Raw genomic sequence first — 22,715 nt, forward strand, 5'->3', positions numbered from 1 at the left:
CGACTTGCAAGGTTGTGAATGTGTACGACTTGTAAGGTTGTGAATGTGTACAACTTGTAAGATTGAGAATGGGTACAACTTTTAAGGTTGTGAATATGTATAACTTGTATGATTGTGAATGGGTACAACTTGTAAGATTGAGAATGGGTACAACTTTTAAGGTTGTGAATGTGTATAACTTGTAAGATTGTGAATGCATACAACTTGTAAGATGGAGAATGGGTACAACTTTTAAGGTTGTGAATGTGTATAACTTGTAAGACTGAGAATGGGTGCAACTTGAAAGATTGAGAATGGGTGCAACTTGAAAGATTGAGAATGTGTACAACTTTTAATGTTGTGAATGTGTACAGCTTGTAAGATTGTGAATGTGTGCAACTTGTAAGGTTGTGAATGTGAACTTGTAAGATTGAAAATGGGTTTAACTTGTAAAATTGTGAAAGTGTGCAACTTGTAAAATTGTGAAAGTGTGCAACTTGTAAAATTGTGAATGTGTACAACTTGTAAAATTGTGAATGTGTACAACTTTTAGGATTGTGAATGGGTACAACTTTTAAGGTTGTGAATGGGTATAACTTGTAAGATTTTGAATAAATAGACTGTGTTTAGATTCAGATATTCAGCTTCATAGTAAGAAGAAATTTTTGAAACTACGGTATTTTAATGGGTAGGAGGACAATGAAAATATACATTTTGAATGGTAACAGGGGAATTAGCAATATACTTCTCGTAAAAATCCATAATGATTTTATTAATCTTTAATGTGATCCAAAGTAAAATATAAGTTTTAATTCCATAGTTTAAGTATTGCTTGATACTTCCAAGACAGTAGGCCTACTTCTGACAAAGATAGGATTAAGTTTAATATTTACTGTATACTATATGTTTTGATTTCTTCCAGGTGGATTTGCAACTCGTTTGAAGGTAGAAAAGTAAGGAATTAGCATCAAGATGAACGTTAAAACGCCAACAGTAAAACAGATTAGGAAAATCAAGAACAAAATGACACGGAGAAAATGATCGAAAACAGTACAAGAAAAAACTTACATTAATAAAAGTTTATTGTAGCAAAATTACTTTTACTTCACATCACAAATTACTGTAGGTGTTTAATATTTGAATTTATTAAATAGGCTTTTCCTATTAGTGTTATTTTTTTTTTAATGTAATTTTCCAATATTTTTCATAGTTCTTTTAATTTCTTTTTAGCAGTTTTGTAATAGCTTTGTTTTTTCAAGCATAGTTTTATTAGTCTTATCTGCTGTACTTGGTAATTTATAATGCCTATTACGTTGTCTTCTGGTTTTTTTTTATTTTTTTGTAATGCATTTTCTTAGTTTTCTTTTGCTTTGAGTTCTCTTCTAGTCTTGTCTCTTTTATGTGCCTAATCTGTTTCTTGAGGCTGTGGTCACGCTATTTAGGAATATTGATTTTGGTTGGTTACAGCTGCGGATTAAGTTGCGAGATTTAGGGCAACGTTGAACAACTGTGCCGATCTGTAGCTAAAATGTAATGTTACAACAGTTTTGATGACCTTTTGCGACTTGAGTTTCTAGATAGCCTTGGAAGTTTTTTCTTGTGGCAGGTTTCATCTTTATATACTATTAAGATGGTTTTCACAGGCATATAGTTTGTATTCTGTGTTTTATTAATACAGAACTATTTTTAGAATCTATTTACCATATAGTTTAGTTTTTATCATGCCAAATTGTAACATTTTGATATGAAACATTCGATTGTTTTATCATAGTAATTTAGAATGTTTAATTTATCTGGATTTAGACTTGAAAATTTCTGCATCTAGACATAAATATGCTACATACCTTAAATTTCTCATTTCTACAGAAAACACTTAGTTTTTGTAGTTCTTGAAATGATTGTTCTAAATTTGTTGATCTCTACATGAATCCGGAGATTTTGGAAGATTATTTTTGCTTGTATCTTGGATTTCATGGATCTGACTAATTTAGATTTTTCAATTACTAATTGTTCATGACCAAAATACATTGCCTTATGCATTTGAAAGTAATTTTGGGCTTAACCCGTGAGGTTATTTACATTCTCGAGACCTTTGCTGATATTTTTAGATTCCTGGTGATTTTTTCTAGTTTGACCTTATTACTTAAGGTAAATTTAGATGTAGATACTGTTTAATAAAATCTGTTATTGATTATAGCTAATAGCTTGTTTAAGGTTTCTCAAAATGGTGAGGTTAATTTATTTTATTACTTTTTTTTTTTTTTTTTTTTGCATTTAGATCTGAGGGTTTAACACTTCGAAAACAAAGATTTAGGGGGCTTAATATTAATGATTAAAAAAAGAAACATTGTATTCTTGCAAGAATTTTACATATATAAAAAAACTATTGAAAATCTTTTTATATCTGCCTCATTGTTGTCTGTGGAGGTGAAAATTTTATCTTCATTCTTTAGTTTTATATTAGGTCCTTTAGAAATGGAGTTTAGGTGTGAAAGGATGTTTAATAGAAAGAAACTTGAAGGTTATATTAGGGGATTTAGACAGGCTGGTAAAGGTTAAGGAGATTTGGACAGGCTGGTAAAGGTTATTTAAGGAGATTTAGACAAGCTGGTAAAGGTTAAGGAGATTTGGACAGACTGGTTAAGGTTATATTAAGGAGATTGACATGCTGGTAAAGGTTTTATAAAGGAGATTTAGAGAGACTGGCAAAGGTTATATTATGAGATGGACAAGTTTGTAGAGGAGATTAAGACAGGCTGGTAAAGGTTATATGAAGAGATTTAGACCGCTGGTAAAGGTGTTATTAGGGGATTTAGATATGCTGGTAAATGTTATATTCTGAGATTGACAGGCTGGGAAAGGTTATATTAGGAAATTTACAGGCTGGTAAAGGTTATATTAGGAAATTTAGACAGGCTGATAAAGATTATTTAAAGGGTATTTAGGAAGGTTGGTAAAGGTTGTATTAAGGAGAATTGGACAGGCTGGTGAAGGTTATATTAGGAGATCTAGATAGGCTGGTGGAGGGTATATCTAGATAGGCTGGTGAAGGTTACATTAGGAGATTGACAGGCTGGTAAAGATTATATAAAAGGACATTTAGACAGGCTGGTAATGGGTTATATAAGATTGACAGGCTGATAAAGGTTATATAAGGATACAGGCTGGCTAGGTTATATAAAGATAGGCTGGTAAGGTTATATCAAGGAGATTTAGACAATGGTAAAGGTTATATTAGGAGATTAAGACAGGCTAGTAAAGGTTATATTAGGATATAAAGACGACAGGAGATTGACAGGCTGGTAAAGGTTAAATTAGGAAATTTAGACAGGCTGATAAAGATTATATAAAGGATATTTAGGCAGGCTGGTAAAGGTTACATTAGGAAATTTAGACAGGCTGGTAAATGTTATGAAATTTAGACCGCTGGCAAAGGTTATATAAAGGGGATTTACACTGGTAAAGGTTATATAAAGGTGATTTAGACAGTGGTAGATAAAGGAGACTTAGAGGTTATATAAAGGAGATTTGGACAGTCTTGTTAATGTTATATTAGGAGATTTGGACAGTCTTGTTAATGTTATATTAGGAGATTTGGACAGTCTTGTTAATGTTATATTAGGAGATTTGGACAGTCTTGTTAATGTTATATATTAGGAGATTTGGACAGTCTTGTTAATGTTATATATTAGGAGATTTGGACAGTCTTGTTAATGTTATATTAGGAGATTTAGATAGGGTGCTAAATGTTATATTACAAGATTAAGACAGGCTGGTAAAGGTTATATCAGATTTAGAATGGCTGGTAATAGCAAATTAATATTTTAATGGCGTTACATACCTAATTAAAATCTTAGCATGTATGAGAACGTTCTCTGTAAATCTTTATTGCATATTGATCTGTTCACATTACTTTGCTGTTTAAGGGTTACATTTTTCTGCAGGTTTGAAGGAGACTTTAATGACAGGAGTTTATACGGAAAGCTGATGCTCAGTATTTTGTACCAGAGAAATCTTTTTAAGATTTTCACCAAGACTATTATTATTCTGGTATTGTGGAATGACATTGATTGAAAAGTTTGCTGCCATTTTATCGGTGCAATCGACACATTATCTAGTAAGTGTAGAACCTTTATCATTTTCTTTGTTTAGTTGTAAAAGAAATTTGCAACCAAGTTTAAAGCTTTTATTTTATGAAATAAATGCTATAGGTAGCACATGTTTATATATGAATTAGGAAATCTATTATATTTAAGTGTGATTTTCTTCGTTAGTTGTAAAAACAATTTGCTAAGTTTAAACTTTTATTTTATATGAAATAATACTATAGGACTCCTGCATATATATGAATTAGGAAATCAATTTATTGTGAGGAGATATGTAAATTATTTTTGCTAGTTTCATTTCCGTAACTTAATGTCCTTAGTCTTAAGTTTGCAAAAGGAAGACGTTAGAAACTGTCACGTAAAATTGCTAGTTACCGATATATAAAGCATAATAAATATACTAGTTAAAGTTATCTGTAAATATACTTGGAAAGGAAGGTATAAACAGAGGTATAATACTATTGTAGGTTCAGGATAAGGGGAACAAGAGTGTATAGTTAATGTTCGTTTATTATAGGAATCGGTAGAAAAATCTTTACCTTTGTAAGTGTTTAGGCTCATTTTGGGCACTTGATAGTAAAGCATTTTGTAACTTGATTATCTCAACGAGTAAAAATTTTTAGCTCATTTTGGGTGCTTGATGGGGATTGCCAGAAAATCTCATTTTAAACAATTGCTGCATTATTTCAGGTAAGTTTCTCGTGATATGGCTTCGAATGGATACAAAAGTCGCAATACTTTGTAATACTTATAAAAAGGTAAATATGAATACCCTCAAGATTCCCGTTTCTTTTTAAAGATTTTTTCCCCGTAACTTTTTAAAAGATTTTTTCCCCGTAAGTGATTCCCGTTTCTTTTTAAAGATTTTTCCCCGTAAGTGAAATTATCAAACTATATCAAATTAGTTTAATAGCAATTTTCTAGGCAGATTTTGTAAACTAAAAAATCTTTTCACGTACCCAATGAAAATAGTGACAACTTGGAATGGTAAATTTGTAAAAGAATTCAAATCATTTGCCTTTTATCATTCAGAAAGATTCTATATTTTCAGATCCTTATAGTTCAGTACAAACGAGAATCTTTGTTTTCTGCAACTTATATATATATTACTATTTCAGATGGTTGCAGGAAGGGGGTAAAAGAAAGACGGATAGGACGTGATATTGGAGCAGCAAAATACGATGGAGGAGAGGAAAAAAGGACGTAGTGTACATTGGAGCTGCATTAGAAGATGGAATAAGTGAAATATGGAGGAGAAGGATAAAAAGATCGTATTTGGAGCAGCAGAGGGGGAATAAACTACGATGGACAGGAGAAAATAGACAGAATAGAGAGGAGAAAAATGACTAAGATCCCTGAAGGGGTTTCTGTAAATTAGTTGAAAATAAAAGAAATAAAACGAAAATTATTAAATGCATTTTATTTATATATCATCATATGAATAGCATAAAATGTGAACAGTGTAAAGGTCTCTTACTATGTGATAGATCTATATAGTAAGATTTTTTTAAAATATCAACGAATTAGATCAACGAATTAGATCATTCTTATTTTTTCTTTCTTCCTCTTCCACTCATAGCAGGTAGATATTCTCTTCGTTGTACATCATCAGTTTCTCCTGTTCTTTCCTTCTTCTTCGTGCACATATCCTCCTGCTTTCCATTTCCTTGGGTGTTCTCTTAAGTATTCTTTTTCATTCTCCTTTTCAAGGCTTCTGCCCCTCCATTTCGGTTTTCCTGCGACCTCCTTGCATGTTCCGCAAAAACAGGGTGTGAATAAACCGCAATTCGTGGACTTTCTCCTATAATTTTTTTTCTTAATTACGAAGCACGAAACTTAGGATGCAAGGACCCTAACCGATTTCTAAGCTTCATAATTAATCAAAAACAATTATTTGGATCTAGACGAGTAGCGATTTATCCACACCCCAGGCATCACACACAACCTGAAAGAAAAAAAAAACAGATTAGATTTTCTGTACAAATTATCTATACAAATTAATATCGGCAACTCCATAGAAGAAAATACATTGAACATAAACTTTGTGAGCTATCATTAAATTGGTATTTGACAAATATTTCGATCAAAGAAACTCAAAATGTATAATTTTAAGTTAAAGGCTGAAGTACAAAATTAAGCTCCATTATAGCAAGTAAATTTCACTAACTTTTCCAAAGATGAAAGGACTCGAAATTAACTGACTTTCAACTTAGAAATAAACAAGTGAATAGAAAATTGTGGAAAATCATGGACTGAAATATTCTTTTAATCAAATCACAGCAGCATTTTAATAGCTCACTTGGATATGGTACATTAGACCAGATAAATATTAAAATTTCCAATCACTAAAATCGCTGTGGTGAAAAAACCATGCTAAACTTGTTAAATTTAATCTTTAAACTTCAAAGGCTCTAAACTTAAAAACTCGGCACAATGCTATTTCACAAGCTCAGTTACTGTACGGCGAGATATACTAACTTCAAATTCAATATATTTTAAACCACTACTCAATGACAACAACCTATATATTCAGTTTATCCAAACTAAATAAGATTAACTTTCCTATAGGACTACAATGAATGATTTGAAGTTCTCTACAACCCTGACATCAAATGTCAATACCACCGAATATAGACTACCAAATTCATGCTAAATTTCCCTAGATTAAAGCTAAAGAATAAAAGCTAATAGCTAAATCATTAAAAACATTGAAATAGTCTAAAAAAAGCTATAAGCTAAATCACTGAAGACATTGAAATAGTCTAAAAAACAAAAGCTAAGAGCTAAATCACTAAAAACATTGAAATAGTCTAAAAAGCTAATAGCTAAATCATTAAAAACATTGAATTAGTCTAAAAACAAAAGCTATGAGCTAAGCTATAAGCTAAATCATTGAAGACATTGAAATAGTCTAAAAAACAAAAGCTAAGAGCTAAATCACTAAAAACATTGAAATAGTCTAAAAAGCTAAGAGCTAAATCATTAAAGATATTTAAAGTAAAAATAAAAGCTAAGCTATAAAACTGACAATTTATGAGATTCCCTAAACCAATGAGACCCAAAAATTAGCTCAGTCAGCTCTACTAGGTGGTTCTTGTCTAAGTCGTTAGCTTCAACACCACCAACTTAAAAGATATAAAGACTTCCTAACTTTTATATCTCTAATTTAACAATCAAAACCATTTGTATATCAGATGATAAACTAAACATCCTAATACGCTTAGAGAAAACTTATCAACCATGTGTTAAATTAAAAAAAAAAAAAAATAGCTGAAACTTTGCAACCAAAGTCAAAACTTACACCTAACATTACGGAACTTAGGACTCTTAAGGAAGCAATATATAGACCTTTCTGCAGTCTAGATTTACCGGTTATCAAAAAAGCGAAAATTAACCAAAATAAGACTTCAAGCCTGAACAATACACATCAGGTACGAAAGAAAACGTACCAAAATATTCAAAATCTCTGGAAATTACACTGTTTTAGATCTCAATCTTATATTTGGAAGTTTGTTAAGTCAAAGCAAAATTTACTATAAATTCGCAACCCCCCCCCCCCCAAAAAAAAAAAGAACAAATTTAAAATTAGCGCTAAAAATCAAAACGCTAAATTACTACAATAGAAAAAACGTATGGCTTGTTTGGAAGTCTTAATACCTACCCAAAAAAATTCATTTTTGAAATTGGTATCAATAGGAAATACTAAGTTTTGTAATGCACCGAATGCCACAGAATCCACGGGATATGTTAAACGCTTCAAAATAGAATACTAAAAATTACGATAGAATTGAATTTTAGTTTTATTGCTTTGCAAGTGTAAATACTAAACCAAAGATTTTAATTAGTTAAATGCCCTAAAAGATTAGCAGTTTTTAATTATTACTCCCAAGCAATAGGCTTACCATACTAGATAAAAGACTTACGTTCACAACTTTAACTTATAATCAAGGGTTTAGCCGATACGAATTTGTCAGATTCAAGACAAGCGAGTTAAATAATTCCTTAAAATTCAAGAAAAAACATTACGGTAAAGTTTTACATCTCGCCATTGGTTTATAGAAATAGAAACTAAAAAGTTTGTAACTAAACACAGCTTTTGAGATTAACCGGCATCTTCCAGCAGTTAAGAATCCTAACTATATCTAACCCCAGCTAGATAATATCAAAAGACCCCTATACAAAAGTGCAAGTCAATCCAAAAATTTTAACTGAAAACCCAGAACACCAAATTTATGAAAAAATACTTACCCAAAAAATACCACAAGCCCACAAAATGGCGACGATCACTGGAACCACAAATACAAGGCAGATGATTCAAACACGATTTGCAAATGACTTAGGTAGCTGAAGCAAGGTGTAAATATGTCGTTGTCCAAGCACGCACTGACATTGCTTCCTGATTTCTCACCGTCTACAGTTCCATCTTGCCGGCTTTCTTCCAGGTTTCAACCAATCAGAAGGGCCCATGTCCTTATTTTTGAGACGAAGAATGAGAAAAAGACTCCTGATTGGTCGAGAGACTATCAAGGATTCTCGAAGAAAACAGTTACTTTCAAAAGATGTTACGTCACAATTTACGAAACTAGTGACATCTGTTGGTTACATAATTAACCATAAAAAAAAAATCAGTGAAAAATCATATATTCAATATTTAATAAGGAAACAATTCCTTATCTTAAGGGAAATGTTGATTTGTAAAAATGAATAAAAAATAATTATTGATTCGTTTTTCACTTCAAAATTCACTATGAAATAATGTTTGTTGATCTGAAGAGTACACTGGGTACCAGGTACAATATTCTAGTTAATTCTTTCATCTTTATTTTAAAGTGAACCAATTATTCGGGAAATAACAATGATTTCAAATTCTGTTGTGCCTATAATCATGTTCATATTTTTATATCATTTATAATTTCTAATTTACTCTTCTGTTTCTTCTGTCTTACAGGGCTGCTTTCCCTATATTATGCCCCCTAGACTTGAAGAATTTTGGTTCTCGAACTATGTTTGAGCTTTGAAGTCTGCCTTGTAATAATAATAATAATAATAATAATAATAATAATAATAATAATGATAATAATAATAATAATAATAATAATAATAAGATGAAGAAGAAAATGGTCAGGTGCACAATCATGTGAAGTCTCTCTCTCTCTCTCTCTCTCTCTCTCTCTCTCTCTCTCTCTCTCTCTCTCTAAACCCTAAGGTCTCGTGTAATTTGAATAATGCTATTAACAGGACAGCCATATCTATTGTAAAAAGGAGACAGCAAAGACAAGTTTGTTGTTATCATCAAGAGGAAGTTACTTAATTGAAGTTAAAATTAATAGCAAAGAAATATTTTTTTCCTGAGTCCTTTCCTACTGACGTAAACATAAATATGGGCAAAATTAAACTTGAATGGGCACTCGGTCGAGCACATACCTTCGCCAACGCCACATTTGTTACCATGGTAATGCAAACAAATCAGATAATAATGGCCGCGTAATGACGAAACCTACACTTTTTGCAAGTTCATTAACCCAGCTGACCTTTGACTCCAAACCTCTAACAGGGATAATGATGTCACTATATCAAGAACATCACAAGATAGGCAATTGAATTATACATATTTTGGCACTAGTTTCATGCAAATCGGATAAAAATTGACCACAATATACCAATAGACTTTTTTTACCTTTTCGTTACCTTGACCTTAACCCAATCACTCCCGAAATCTAATCAATTGTCCTTGAATCGTGGCCAGCCATCCCACCAAATGTCATGAAATGTGGTCAAATAGTTTTTGAGTGATGCGAATCGCAAACAAACAAACATAAATAAACAAGGGTAAGGGTATCACTAGATCATGTTGTGTATCACAAGATAGGCAATTGAATTATGCACATTTTGGCATTAGTCTCATGCTAGTCGAATAAAAATTGACCACTACATAGTAAAAAGACATTTTGCCATATAGTGGTCGATTTATATCCGATTTGGGGACATTAATGAAATGTTTGTTTGCGTTGTAGAAGGCCGCTTCTTGAAGGGGATCCCACTTCAGGTCTTTTGGCTTGCCCTTGAGGAAGACATAGGAAGGGGCAAGAGTAGCAGCGAGGCCAAGCAGGAATCGGATATAATAGTTGATCATGCCCAAGATTTTTTGAAGTGCTTTGATGGCCGAGGGCATGTGGAAGTTCTGAATGGCTTTATACAAGTCATAAGTGAAGCTACTCACGGGTCTGGTAACTGCTTGAACCTCGTATAAACCGACTCTCCAGGCGTTATAACAAGTAAGGTTGGTTCTCCAGTTGGGATACCTGATCATGCCTTGATTCCATTAGTAAAAAAGATAGTAGCCTGTCCCGTATGTGTCATACTCATGTAAGATTTATATAAAATCTCAAGCAGACTGAAATGGCATTTTGAGTGATCTTTTGGGCTTGAATTGGTCACAATTGTATATTAGCGTTGAGCCTGTTCCTTTGGATAAGAATCTAGTCAACATAATTGATAGGCGTACCTCTTCTCGTGTGCTAAGACAAACAGTGGTCCAATGATGATTGTAGACGAGCTTATTTGGAGAAGCAGGAGCACTATTATCTTTGGAAGCAGGACAGATCAGATTTGACTTTCAATAACTATAAATCAGCGTAGAGCTTATACTCAAAGAGTTTATGCTTAAATTGAAAGGGAATAAAATCTAACCATAAAAGAAATCCTTTCTGGTACAACCCAGGAACAGAAGTGGTGGACTACCCTTAAACCTACACTCTTTGATGTAGATGCAACAGTTCCTCCTTTGCTTAAACCAGATGGCTTTGTAACTCACTGTCCTTAGGAGAAGACAACCCTTTTGGCTTATGTGTTTGACAGTAAGCAGAGTAATGAGAAACTTTATTTTCCTTATTCCTGTTTTCCTGAGGCTAAACTAGTTAATTTAGTTTTTCGATCTCGTGAAATTAAAGCTCTCTTGATGGACCTTGATGCTTATGGAGTTGTAGACCCAAATGGCATTTTTTCTTTCTTTTTTTATAGAAACTGTAGATTTAGCTCCAAAGTTATGTTATATGTGCTAGTTCGCAAGAAGAGGTTCCTTTAGCACTTGGTGGAGAATTGGTAATGTTACTTCATAATGTAAATGCATTTGTGGTAGCTCAAGCCCAGCTAATTACTGACCAATTTCCGTAACTACCATATCTAAAGTTTTTGAACATCATTTGGCAAAACGTCTAAATAGGTTTGCCAAAGGTAATAATCTGTTCCCTAGTTTGCAATTTGGATTTTGTAAAGGCCTTGAATCATGTGATGCTCTTCCTACTCCAACGCTATATAGAAATCCCTTGAATGGGGTCAAAGTTTGAATGGATAGCCTTGATTTTAGTTTTGCCTTTGGCCATGTTAATCATGATGCCCTTGTTTTCAAAGTCAAACAGTTGGGAGTGTGTGGGTCTTTTCCTAGCACCATTTCTGAATTTCTAAGCAATAGAATGCAGAGTTGTTGATGAGCACCATAATGAGTATAGGAATGTGTTATCCTGTGTAGTGTTTTTGGCCCATTACTTTTCATATTGTATACACACGATTAGTGTATACAATATGAAAAGTAATGGGCCAAGAACACAACACAGGATAACATATTCCTATACTCATTATGGTTCTCATCAACAACTCTGCATTCTATTGCTTAGAAATTCAGTAATGATGCTAGGAAACAATTTGGCCTAGGAAACAAGTCACTGCATATGCAGATGCTGCTAATCTTTGCATCATATCCATCTACTGAATGTAGAGTGTGGGTTGCTGAATACCTTACAGCTAAAATAGTGTTCAAAGATATGTTCAATGACAAATCAGAATCGGCTGTCCACGTCATCTAAGAGACTTGCTACACCGTTTAGTCAATGAAGTTTGTTGATATAAGAATACAGATGGTTTCAAGTTACTGGAGCCAAGATGGAGACATACCTCTATTGCAGGTTGTAGACTATATTACAAGCTCCCACTAGACAAACAAAAGACATTTATTTCACATTGCCCAGAGCTTTTCTCTGGACAGGGCTCATAGCCCAAGTCATAAACAAGAATGGAAGACTGATGATATGGAGGCTTTCAAAAAGGAACTGAAGACCTTCCTATTTTCTAATTGCTTCACCAATGTGTATTTGACAATCAGCACTTTAATATGCAGCATTATACTCTGAATACACAAGAATGTATAAGACAAACATTCTATGGATATTGTAGTGCACAGCGCTTCCATGTGTGATAGGTCTAGGAAAACAGTTAAAAGTGAGAAACCTTATGATAATCAATGACCTTCCTGCTCATATGTTGTCGTCTTCCCATGGCCATGTGGCCAGCAGGTTTTTACACTGATAGCAGCTTCTCAGGCCGTACAGCAAGAAACTACACATCATATCCTACTTTTAATTACCATTCCAGTCACTGTACAGTAAAGACAGATTTTATTGTCTCATTGCCATAGGCAAGCAATTTAAAGACAAAGTTTGCCAAATACAATTACTGCACCTTTGATATAGCCACAGTGGGCGATGCAAGATACAATGCAAGAAGTACCTCTTGATGTGGCGTTGAATTTTGTTCTGAAGCTAGTCTGAACGTGTCTAGTATAAAATGCCCTTACATAATAGGATCAAACACAGTGGGTAGACTTTGCAAAATTTTGTTATATTGCTGACGAAGTGTAGACTACTACAGACCAGGAAACCATGGCGAAACCTAATGCCCATGGCCGGGGCACTGGATGAGTGCCTAAATATTCTGTAAACACTGACTGCACTCTAGCCTCTGCCCAGCCTGTGCCTGTCTGCATATTTCTATCTGATCTGGTAACAATGTCTCAATAGCCTAAGATTTACGGGCCTTTCACTAGTGCCCACCCTGCACTTGCCCCTCGAGTGGAAGGGGCTCTAGTCATTCCTAGCCATCATATAAATTTTCTTTAAAATGAAAGAGCATGTTGGAGTATATTACTTCAAACTCCTTACACACAGTGGGCATATGCACAACAGGCAGACATCAATTTTGTAGTATGGGTTGCAATCGTGAGTACAGACGGGGGCCATGACTATGCAACCACGGGCAAACCACCTAAGTGCCCATGACCATTAGGACACCAGACATGCGCCCAACTATTGGCCAAAAACAGACTGGCCTCTCCCCATGTCTGACCCCAAGACATTCTCAAGCCAGTGCCTTCTGCCTGTCCTTGACCGTTTGATTGATCTGTTAAACCTTAAACTCAAATTACAAGCAAATCAGGTTGCCCGCCCTGCATTTGCCCCTTTAATGGAAGGGGCTTTAGAATACCACATTCACAGTTCTAGTCATGTATTATTTAGGCATGAATTTGGTCTTTATTTTGCCAAATTTAACTTCAAACTATACCAAAGGCCCCATTAGGAGAGCTGTCACCCTTTTATATAAGCAAGTCAGATGTGCCCGTTTCCGTACTAAGCCTTTAATTTCTTCTTACTTTAAAAATTAAAAGTACCTTGGGTTTGTATAATCTGTTTTTTATAATCAGCACCTAGAGCAGATCTTTGTGCAGAATAGCTCGCTGTTCATCACATGGCTGTTACTCCAGAACTCAAGACCTTGCTGTAAAACCTAGTTACCAACTATATCTGAGAAATATGGCTATTTACCATCCAAGCATTCTATAATCAAACATTGCTTCAACAGCAGCTTTAAAAATCAGCCTTTTAATGTTTTACTAGTAAAATCATGAATAAAATTCCAAAGATTTATATAAGTAATTGAAGCCAGTGACGTTAATTTTGTATTTTTCTTTTAACTGCATTCTGCCAGTCACTGGTTAAGCAACACTCCATATTTAAGGTTAAAGTTGAGAGACTTCATAATTCTTAAGTCTTATATATCAGTACCACAGGCAATGTTCGTAATTCTTAGTCTTTTATATATCAGTACCACAAAATTTAAAAGAGCAAACACGAATGAGGTAAAATATAATCTCATGCTTTTGATATGAGGTAAAATATAATCTCATGCTTTTGATAAGAGATTTAATGGTATTTAATTGTTTTAGCATAGACACTGATATAGGAGTACTAAAGCTCGATTGAATACCTTTAGTAATTCAAAGCCATTGGGGCATTTAAAATAAAATAGTAAACCAAAAAGCCATTTAAATATTTATTAAAACTCCCATTGGCAATGAAACAGCACAAAAACTTCAGAATGAAGTTTGAAAAGCATCCTAGTATTGTAAGCGATGACCTTAAAAACTTAAAAATAATCTTTGGTTACAAACATTGGTTACCGACATAACAGCCAACTAGTTTAAGCTAATTAATTTTCAGGAAATAAGCTTTGAAAAAAGTTTAACCACTATATGCTATACTAATATAATGTATATACTACATTGTGTCTTATTTTGAACCAACCACAGTTTTTCCCTGTTCTTACTTTTAATATTGCCTCAAAATTGCTCATTGCTACAGAATTTGCCTCAAAGGAAATACACAGCAGCAAAACTGGTAAATATCTTCATGAGGACACTTTTAGAAAAAAAAAAAATTAAAATTATTGCAAAGCAAGCAATAAATGAATTGCGAGCCCCTAACTTTGAAAAATAGATTTCTCACAATGAAATTTATAATACCTTCAAAGGGAAAATAGTATTAATAAAATTTTCAAGGTCCTTTATGGATTTTTAATGCAAGTTTGTTGCACATAACTCATTCAAAACTAATGAAAATACTGCCTATTGCACATACCTCATTCAAAACTAATCTAAATGTTGCCCATGAAAAATATAAAAAATCTGCAAGTGACATTAATAAGGTTAAAAGACATAAAGATGCACATTGATGTCTTTTATGGAAAAAAATAATAAACAGCTTAAGTGCAGGTAATTTTCTAACCACATTCAAAGTAATTAGCTTAAATATCCCTTTGTACTTTTAAAGTTCATAGAAAAATTTAACCATTAATATCAAAACCACACTTTTTTAGATGAAACACCCAATATGACACTAGTTCACTTTGGTGGCAAAACGAAGTAGTCTTATCTCATAGCCACAAGCCTTCATGGGAGGTGTGCTGTCAAACAAACATTTCAAATTATTTCAGCCCATAGTGCTCTCAAGCCGACTGACTTTCTGCCGAGATCCTGTACAGAACATTACTGCTGCTGGCCGATCTCCTACTGCTGCTAGAGATCTGGTGATGTTCTGGGTTGATGAGGCAAGCCCCTTCAGTTGGATTCCTTCAGTCTTCGAACCAGTAAGATCCACCAGTTAAGATCCACCTGTTAAGATCCACCAGTTTGATGTCCCTTTGCAGGAATCTCTTCTCCCCTGAAAGCCTCTACTGAAAAACTGGCGTGAGAACAGGATGATATTTCATGTTGGTTGCCTCCACTTCTCTCAGATGAGCACTGTTCAGCAGAGTGAACTTTTCCTTAGTAAACAGGGACCCTACAAATTTTGTCCTGAAATTTGATGCAATTCAAATTCCTGGCCATTTTGGTCGAGATCTCTATGATTTCTTGGTAAATCTAGAAAGTTGGCCTGCACTTAATATATAAATCCTTTAAACACTTCTTCCAAGATCCTGAAGATTTACTTTTACTTTCTGTTCATGGGATCATTCTTACCACTTGCTAGGTATTCGTTGAAGTCTTCCATGGTGAATTTTTTCCCGAACTGGTTTGCCCACAGGCAAAGATGCAAACTTTTTCATAAAATGCTCTCTGGCTGAGCCTGGCTGAGCCGAGATATCTCAGAAGAATTTTGCCTGCCTGGGAAAGATTAAAAAGTGTCGTAGGAGGCCCAACATCTAGCTTGCAATTCAGTCTGTAAACAAAAGAATTAAAATTAATAACAATGAAGTGGAAATTTGTGCAAGAATTAACTGAAGCTACGATCGCTACTTGTGTTACAAATTTTTATCTAAAAGTCACTGTTAACAGACCAACTGCCAAGTTTGTCTAATGAGGAATCAAATGGAGTCTCAATTCTACACTGATACGGAGATTTACAGAATCAATGGCGTTACTCAAACCTGACCTCCCCTGACCCCCCTTCCCAGGTCACAAACTTTCCCAGGTCACAGACCTAGCCGACGCCATACCACTCCAACTAAGAAAATAAATCACAAAAATCCTTATATACATGCCCAAATATGGCAACTTCCATCATAGTAGGGGTCAGTGAGGAGGAGCATTTTACATATGAACAAAATATTTACATTATAAGTACAAGGAAGGCTTGTGCCCAGAAGTAAAAGTCTTTATAGCGCAACAAGCCATGTACAAACAAGTACTTAAGTCACTTAAAATTTAAAGAAATATTGTTCTGGGGAAGAGGAACCCAATATTTTGTGTAGTTTTTTATAAGAATAATTAGTTAACATTTTTAACGCTTCGCCAGTGTTTTCCCCACAAAAAACCTTGGTTCCCACCGAGTGGCCCCATTACCATATCTTATCAACTTTACTTGCAACGGAAATAAAGGTAATTTACGAAGTAAAATGACATTAACGAATTAACAGTTATTCTGCTTATACCCCTTTCTTTATTACTAAAGTATTTTTACCAGTGTTCTATATTTTTTAAGATGCTTACGAGAGACCCCACACATACCTCCTTTCGCCCGAAGGTCGAAAATGAGCGAGTGCACAAATCATAGGAACAGTATTGTCAGCCAAAGTCTTAACTGACTGAAAAAAGTTAACTACCTGAATCATTAATTTTAGAAACATCTACCCGATTCAAAAATTAAGAAACTTTAATTTAGTAATTGCTCTGCCATTAAAATAGGTCATAACTAACATTAACTAGGCACAGCATTAAACACACGAATCTTGAAAACGAATCAACACTCACCACTTCACATTCAATGTATAACAAATTCACACTGATACGTCAACGTAACACTAAACTCCCTACGGAACATGTCTTCCGTCTTGCCTTCACCCTGGACGTAACAAGGATAACAAAACAACGAAGCAGACATCCCCAGTTGAGAGTCTGCTTCAGTGTGCTTGCATAAGCAGTGGTGCCATCTACATTCAAACATCAAAACCACCCCTTTCATGACCTATGACATTGCCTCTCAAGAAAACGATGTAAAGAAACATTTCTATCAATTTCCAATTTCATAAAACTTAACATTGCAAGAAATAAACAGGCTTAGTCACTGCATGGACAAGATATGCAATAATTATAGGTGAATAAACTTTGACTAAAAAGACACTGCTATTGGTCCATCTCAGTTTTCCTTTGAATTTATTTCGTAAGTTAGCAATATACTTTGCAAGTCTTGAGAAACAGATTTGGCAAATTGCAGTCTTTAGTTTATATTTGTTTATTTGTTATTCATCCGCGATCATATGAGAGAGAGAGAGAGAGAGAGAGAGAGAGAGAGAGAGAGAGAGAGAGAGAGAGAGAGAGAGAGAGAGAGAGAGAGAGAATTAACATCCTAATATCCTTTTTTGGCATAATACCTTTAGAGATATTCCAAAATATAATATACTAAATTACATTCATGTCGATTAGTTTGTTTCGATGCTTTGATCATAGGGAAAATGCAAAGAGGAGACATTACAAAACATCTGTACTATTAATAGTTTGAAATATTGAAATAATCTTGGTACCCACACATGTATTATATTGGCTATATCAATCTAAGATTATGGTTTTAAAAAGCATTTTTACTGTAAAGGTATTGTGGCAATTTGCATGAATTAATGCCAATACAGATATTAAAGGTTAAAGGAGTCTGGTTTAATTTCCAGTTCCATCAGAATAGATGCTCACCAGAACGTCAGCCGGGCAAGCCCAACCCCCCACTGGGGTGCCCTACCACCTAGGAGGATTAATACTACATTTTTCCTCCAAGCCTACCACAGCAGTGGCCTCCCCAGTAAACAGCTTAAACTCTCTGTCCCAGGCGGGAACCGATCTGTTGCCATGCGAATGCTAGGCAAACACGTTACCAATGTACTAGCCAGGAGGATATGTTCTATAACTTATATAGGCCTATAGCTTTACGATATAAATTAAGAATGATAGGGACGGAGGACTGCAACACATCATACAGTCATCAAATCGTGTCGATACGAGAATAGTTACAGATGGTTTAAAGTTATTGGAGCCAAGATACACCTCTTCTGTAGATTCTAGAACTTTCAAATATGTGCCATATGAAGTGATATATTATTGAAAATGTTTTGCTTACTGTATTGAATCATATTGTTTAATATATTATTTCTTATTACAGTATAGAAACTAGATATTAGATTAAAGACTAGTCATGGATTTGAATTTATTTCCTATAGTTTGAAAGTTATGGACCTATACGCAGCCACGAACGACTACTCCATGGAAAGTGGGATGTACGTCCGGCAGTCTGGCTAACATTAGCTGCAGTGTTTTGACTTGCAATACTATCTCAATATTGATCATGGTAAAATTATAATGTCTGTTGTGCTTAGATTATACAGCGTAGTTAAACAAGTTTTCTGTATAAGACTCAAAGCCTTCCGAGAATTCTCACTATAGAACCAAATTTAGATAATAAAGGGAGCCCTGTATCTAACTATGATTTAAGGCTAGGGAGTCCTGCATCTTTAACACAGACTATTTACAGAAGAAGCAAAGTTAAAATAAATTGTAAATGCAATGTATTCCAAGAAATTTTCTTATATCCGATGAGAGTTTGGCTGAAAATTTAATTTGACCTGGGAGTCTTCATTAATCCACAGATGACTGAAGAGAAGAAGTCAGGAGACAATCTCTAACATAGAATCAAAACTCCGTTACAGCAGAAGCCCAATTTTTAAAGAAATAAAGAGAAACCTAAAATTGTGAAATTATAGAACACGGGATATTTCTCATAAGAAAATGAGCTTTACCTACAAAAAATATTGTGCTTTCAACTAATTTGAACGGATTTCACTGCAAATAAGCCATTTTACTTATGGCAACCCCCCCCCCCTTCCCAACAGACAGCTGGGAACCTGTGACTTTAGGTGTGCACAAACAGGACTAAAACTATTATTAACACTTTAGAGGTTTGTAGAAGGTCACAGATCCTTACAAACACCTAACCTAACTTAGTAGGTTCCAGGTCAGACCTAGCCCAACTCGTCAAATGCGCCGACCAGAAAGCACCATCGAATGCCGAAACTACTCAGTATTGTCAGCCCAAGTCTTGACTGACAGAAAAGGGTAAAATACCTGCCTCGATTTTAGAACCATCTGCCTGATTTGAAGATTTAGAAACTTGACGAATTTACTAATTACTCTTTGCCATTAAAATAATGTATAACTAGCAGTAAACTAAGAACAGCATTACACTCACGAATTTTTAAAAGGAATCCAACACTCACCAAATTAAATTAAATGTATAACAGCTTCCCCACTGTCTCTTCAATGCAACACTAAACTTCTTACTTTACATGTCTTCCGTCTTGCCTTCACCCAAGACATAACAAGGATGACAAAACAACGAAACAGACATTCCCAGTCGAGGGTCTGCTTCAGTGTCCTTGTATAAGCAGTGGCGCCATCTTCATTCAAACATCAAAACCACTTTTTTTTTTTTTTATGAAGATGCACCTCTTATCCAGGCTCTAGCACTTTCAAATTTGTGGCCCCAAGACTAGATAATAAGCTTCCACCAGACATCTGACAGGTGGCTGATATCAAACATTACAATTTTTATAAAAACAAACTTAAAATACTTGTAATTCAGTGATTCGATAGTGTTTATCGAAATGATTGATTATTTTTTTTCTAGTTTGAGTGCGGTATTACGTAATACGTGGCTAATACTCAACATTATTATTATTATTATTATTATTATTATTATTATTATTATGGGCAAGGAGTATCCCCTTAAAACAAATTATAATGATAACCTCTCCGAGAACTGCACTGCAGATTCCATTAGTTGGTGGTTCAAACCCCATAGGACATTGTTTTTGTATTTCATTTCTTTAAGCCATTCCTCTTAGGCAATATATTAAAATCACGAACTATGATTGAAGATCACAGAAGGAGGATAAAATAATAATGGTTAGAATAGACGTTATAACTAAAGTACGAATCATTCATTTGAGGAATGAATGGCGCTCTGTCTGTTTCTTTCCCTCGCATGCAGACTGAGGAATTCTCATCTGTGTCCGTTTTCAATGAATCTCATGACCTTCATTCATGTAAGGTACATAGACTTCACATACTTCTAGATTAATTACAATACCTAGTCTTTAATTCACGGCCTGAATTAAACATGAACTTCAGATTAACCTGTCCCATTGACTTTCGCATCTGCCAAATATACAGCAACAACAAATGCAGTCATTTCTAGTCCATTGCAAGACAATGACCTCTGCTATGTCACTAGTCATGTTTAAAGGCCACTCATGAATGGCAGAGACAAGGGACAGTGACAGCACTATCAAGTAGGACAATGCCCTAGAGACTGACCATATTACATATGATCAGCGCCCAAGCCCCCTCTCCACCTAAGCTAGGCGATGGCTGCTGATGGCTCAGCAGATAGACCTATATGCTCCCCAAAACCCCACCTCCTTAGCTCACAAGGATGGTGAGGTTGCAGCGACCAACAGCGACCAAAGGAACTAACGAGTTTGAGCGGAAATCAAACCCCACGCTGGCAATTACCAGGCAAGGACGCTACCACCAATGCACCACAAGCCTGGTCTTGGGTATGGCTGTTTTCATCACCACGCTGATAGTAGCGGATTGGTGAAGGTAGGAGACTTTAGTCTGATCCCTCACAGCAAACCAACCTAGTATGGGTGGCCCTGAGTAGTACAGCTTTGTTGATCATGGCAATACCCTTTAACCATGCTAAGTTATTGCTGCTCAGAAAGAGCAGCAAAAGATAAAATCAAACAAACAAATGATGACTTGTCTTGGCTGCAGCACAACTTCTTGCGTAATGTTGGAATGTAAGAGAAATAAGAAATGTATTCTTGTGTTCAGCCAAACATTCCTCTCGTGCCAAGAGTGAGCCAAAAACTTTATGAAAGGTTTTCATCAACTGAACACTTACGTCATTTTCGAAGTTTGTTCATTTTCCCATTGAATAACGTAGCACTCTGAAATCATTCCCCAGATGACTATTTTTCTTCTTATGTAATTTATTTGTATTTTTTTTCGTAGTCCCTCTTAATTTTAGAGAATTTGCTGTTAGAGAATTTATTATTATTATTATTATTATTATTATTATTATTATTATTATTAAAGAGAATTTATTATTATTATTATTATTATTATTATTATTATTATTATTATTATAGAGAATTTATTATTATTATTATTATTATTATTATTATTATTATTATTATTGTTATTATCACTAATGTTCGTGTAGTTGTTGTTGATGATGATGATGATATTGATGTTGTTCTTGTTATTTATATAAGTTTTGTTGAGGGCGTTCTGTTAATCAACTTTTGAGACATATCTTATAATTTTTTCATACTACAAATAGTAGGCTAATAATGATACCAATAAAAGCTGATGTAACGATGATACTGAGACATAACAACATCAGTTTCATTAGCAATACAGGGTGTCCCAAAAATAGTGTATACACTCTTTGGATTGTTACAAGTTGTTCAATTTATTGATATTAACTTGGAAAACAGATTCACTGGAGAGAAGCAATGCATATTTAAAGATTTTTCACTGTGAGCTCTCAAGAATCCTTAAATGTGCATCGTTTCTCTCCTGTAAATCTGTTTTCCACGTTAATATCAATAAACTGAACAACTTGTAACAATCCAAAGAGTGTATACATTATTTTGGGACACTCTGTACTTGCAATGATTATACTTAATGCAGATAAAATCTAAAGCAAAAGGATTAAACGCTGCAATTATTCGCGAGCTCTCCACCTGGCACCCGCGAAGAAGGGAATCGTCCTATAAACCATTCAACGACTCAACCAAAAGCGACTTTTCAAATTTTCCCTTCGAAAGCTCGTAAGTTAGATCTGACAACTCGCATTCAATGGGGTTTAGAAAATTACTTTCGCCCCGCCCACACACTACACCTCTAACCGCCCCCCCCCCCCCACAATCTCCTTCCTCCTTACTCCTTCAGAGCATTCTACTGAAGAATTCATACCCCCACCCCCACCCCCCACCGCCACCCCCCTTTCCTTTCACCGTCTTCAACAATCAACATTCTCCGGGAGATTTCCCATTTTCATTTTAAGTTATTTTGGCTGTCTGTTTGAGTTATCTTGGCTGTCTGTTTAAGTTACTTTAGATGTCTAAGTTATTTTGGCTGTCTGTTTAAGTTATTTTGGATGTCTGTTTAAGTTATTTTCGTTGTCTGTTTAAGTTATTCTGGAAGTCTGTTTAAGTTATTTGGGATGTCTGTCTAAGTAATTTGGCTGTCTGTTTAAGTTATTTGGGATGTCTGATTAAGTTATCTTGGCTGTCTGTTTTAAGTTATTTTCGTTGTCTGTTTAAGTTATTTTAGAAGTCTGTTTCAGTTATTTTGGCTGCCTGTTTAAGCTATTTGGGATGTCTGTTTAAATTATTTTGGTTGTCTGTTTAAGTTATTTTGGTTGTCTGTTTAAGTTATTTTAGCTGTCTGTTTAAGTTATTTTCGTTGTC

At 34.6% G+C, this 22,715-nt stretch overlaps 2 long non-coding RNA genes across 3 annotated transcripts; one reads left to right on the forward strand and one right to left on the reverse strand.

Moving 5' to 3' along the window:
* Positions 1–907: 907 nt before the first annotated feature.
* On the forward strand, positions 908–5,298 carry LOC137658125 (uncharacterized). 2 transcript variants are annotated; one of them, XR_011047253.1, is made up of 4 exons: positions 908–1,101; positions 3,924–4,096; positions 4,776–4,843; positions 5,204–5,298. It is a non-coding gene; the product is annotated as an uncharacterized lncRNA (long non-coding RNA). The 2 variants fall into 2 exon arrangements; XR_011047254.1 differs by lacking the exon at positions 4,776–4,843 and having other exon boundaries at positions 5,204–5,284.
* Positions 5,299–14,981: 9,683 nt separating this feature from the next.
* LOC137658126 (uncharacterized) lies at positions 14,982–19,532 on the reverse strand. Its single transcript, XR_011047255.1, has 2 exons — positions 19,449–19,532; positions 14,982–15,910 (listed from the first exon to the last, which is right to left on the reverse strand). It is a non-coding gene; the product is annotated as an uncharacterized lncRNA (long non-coding RNA).
* Positions 19,533–22,715: the final 3,183 nt, after the last annotated feature.

The sequence above is a fragment of the Palaemon carinicauda genome, chromosome 19 (assembly GCF_036898095.1).
Source record: "Palaemon carinicauda isolate YSFRI2023 chromosome 19, ASM3689809v2, whole genome shotgun sequence".
Taxonomy (NCBI): Eukaryota; Metazoa; Arthropoda; class Malacostraca; order Decapoda; family Palaemonidae; genus Palaemon; species Palaemon carinicauda.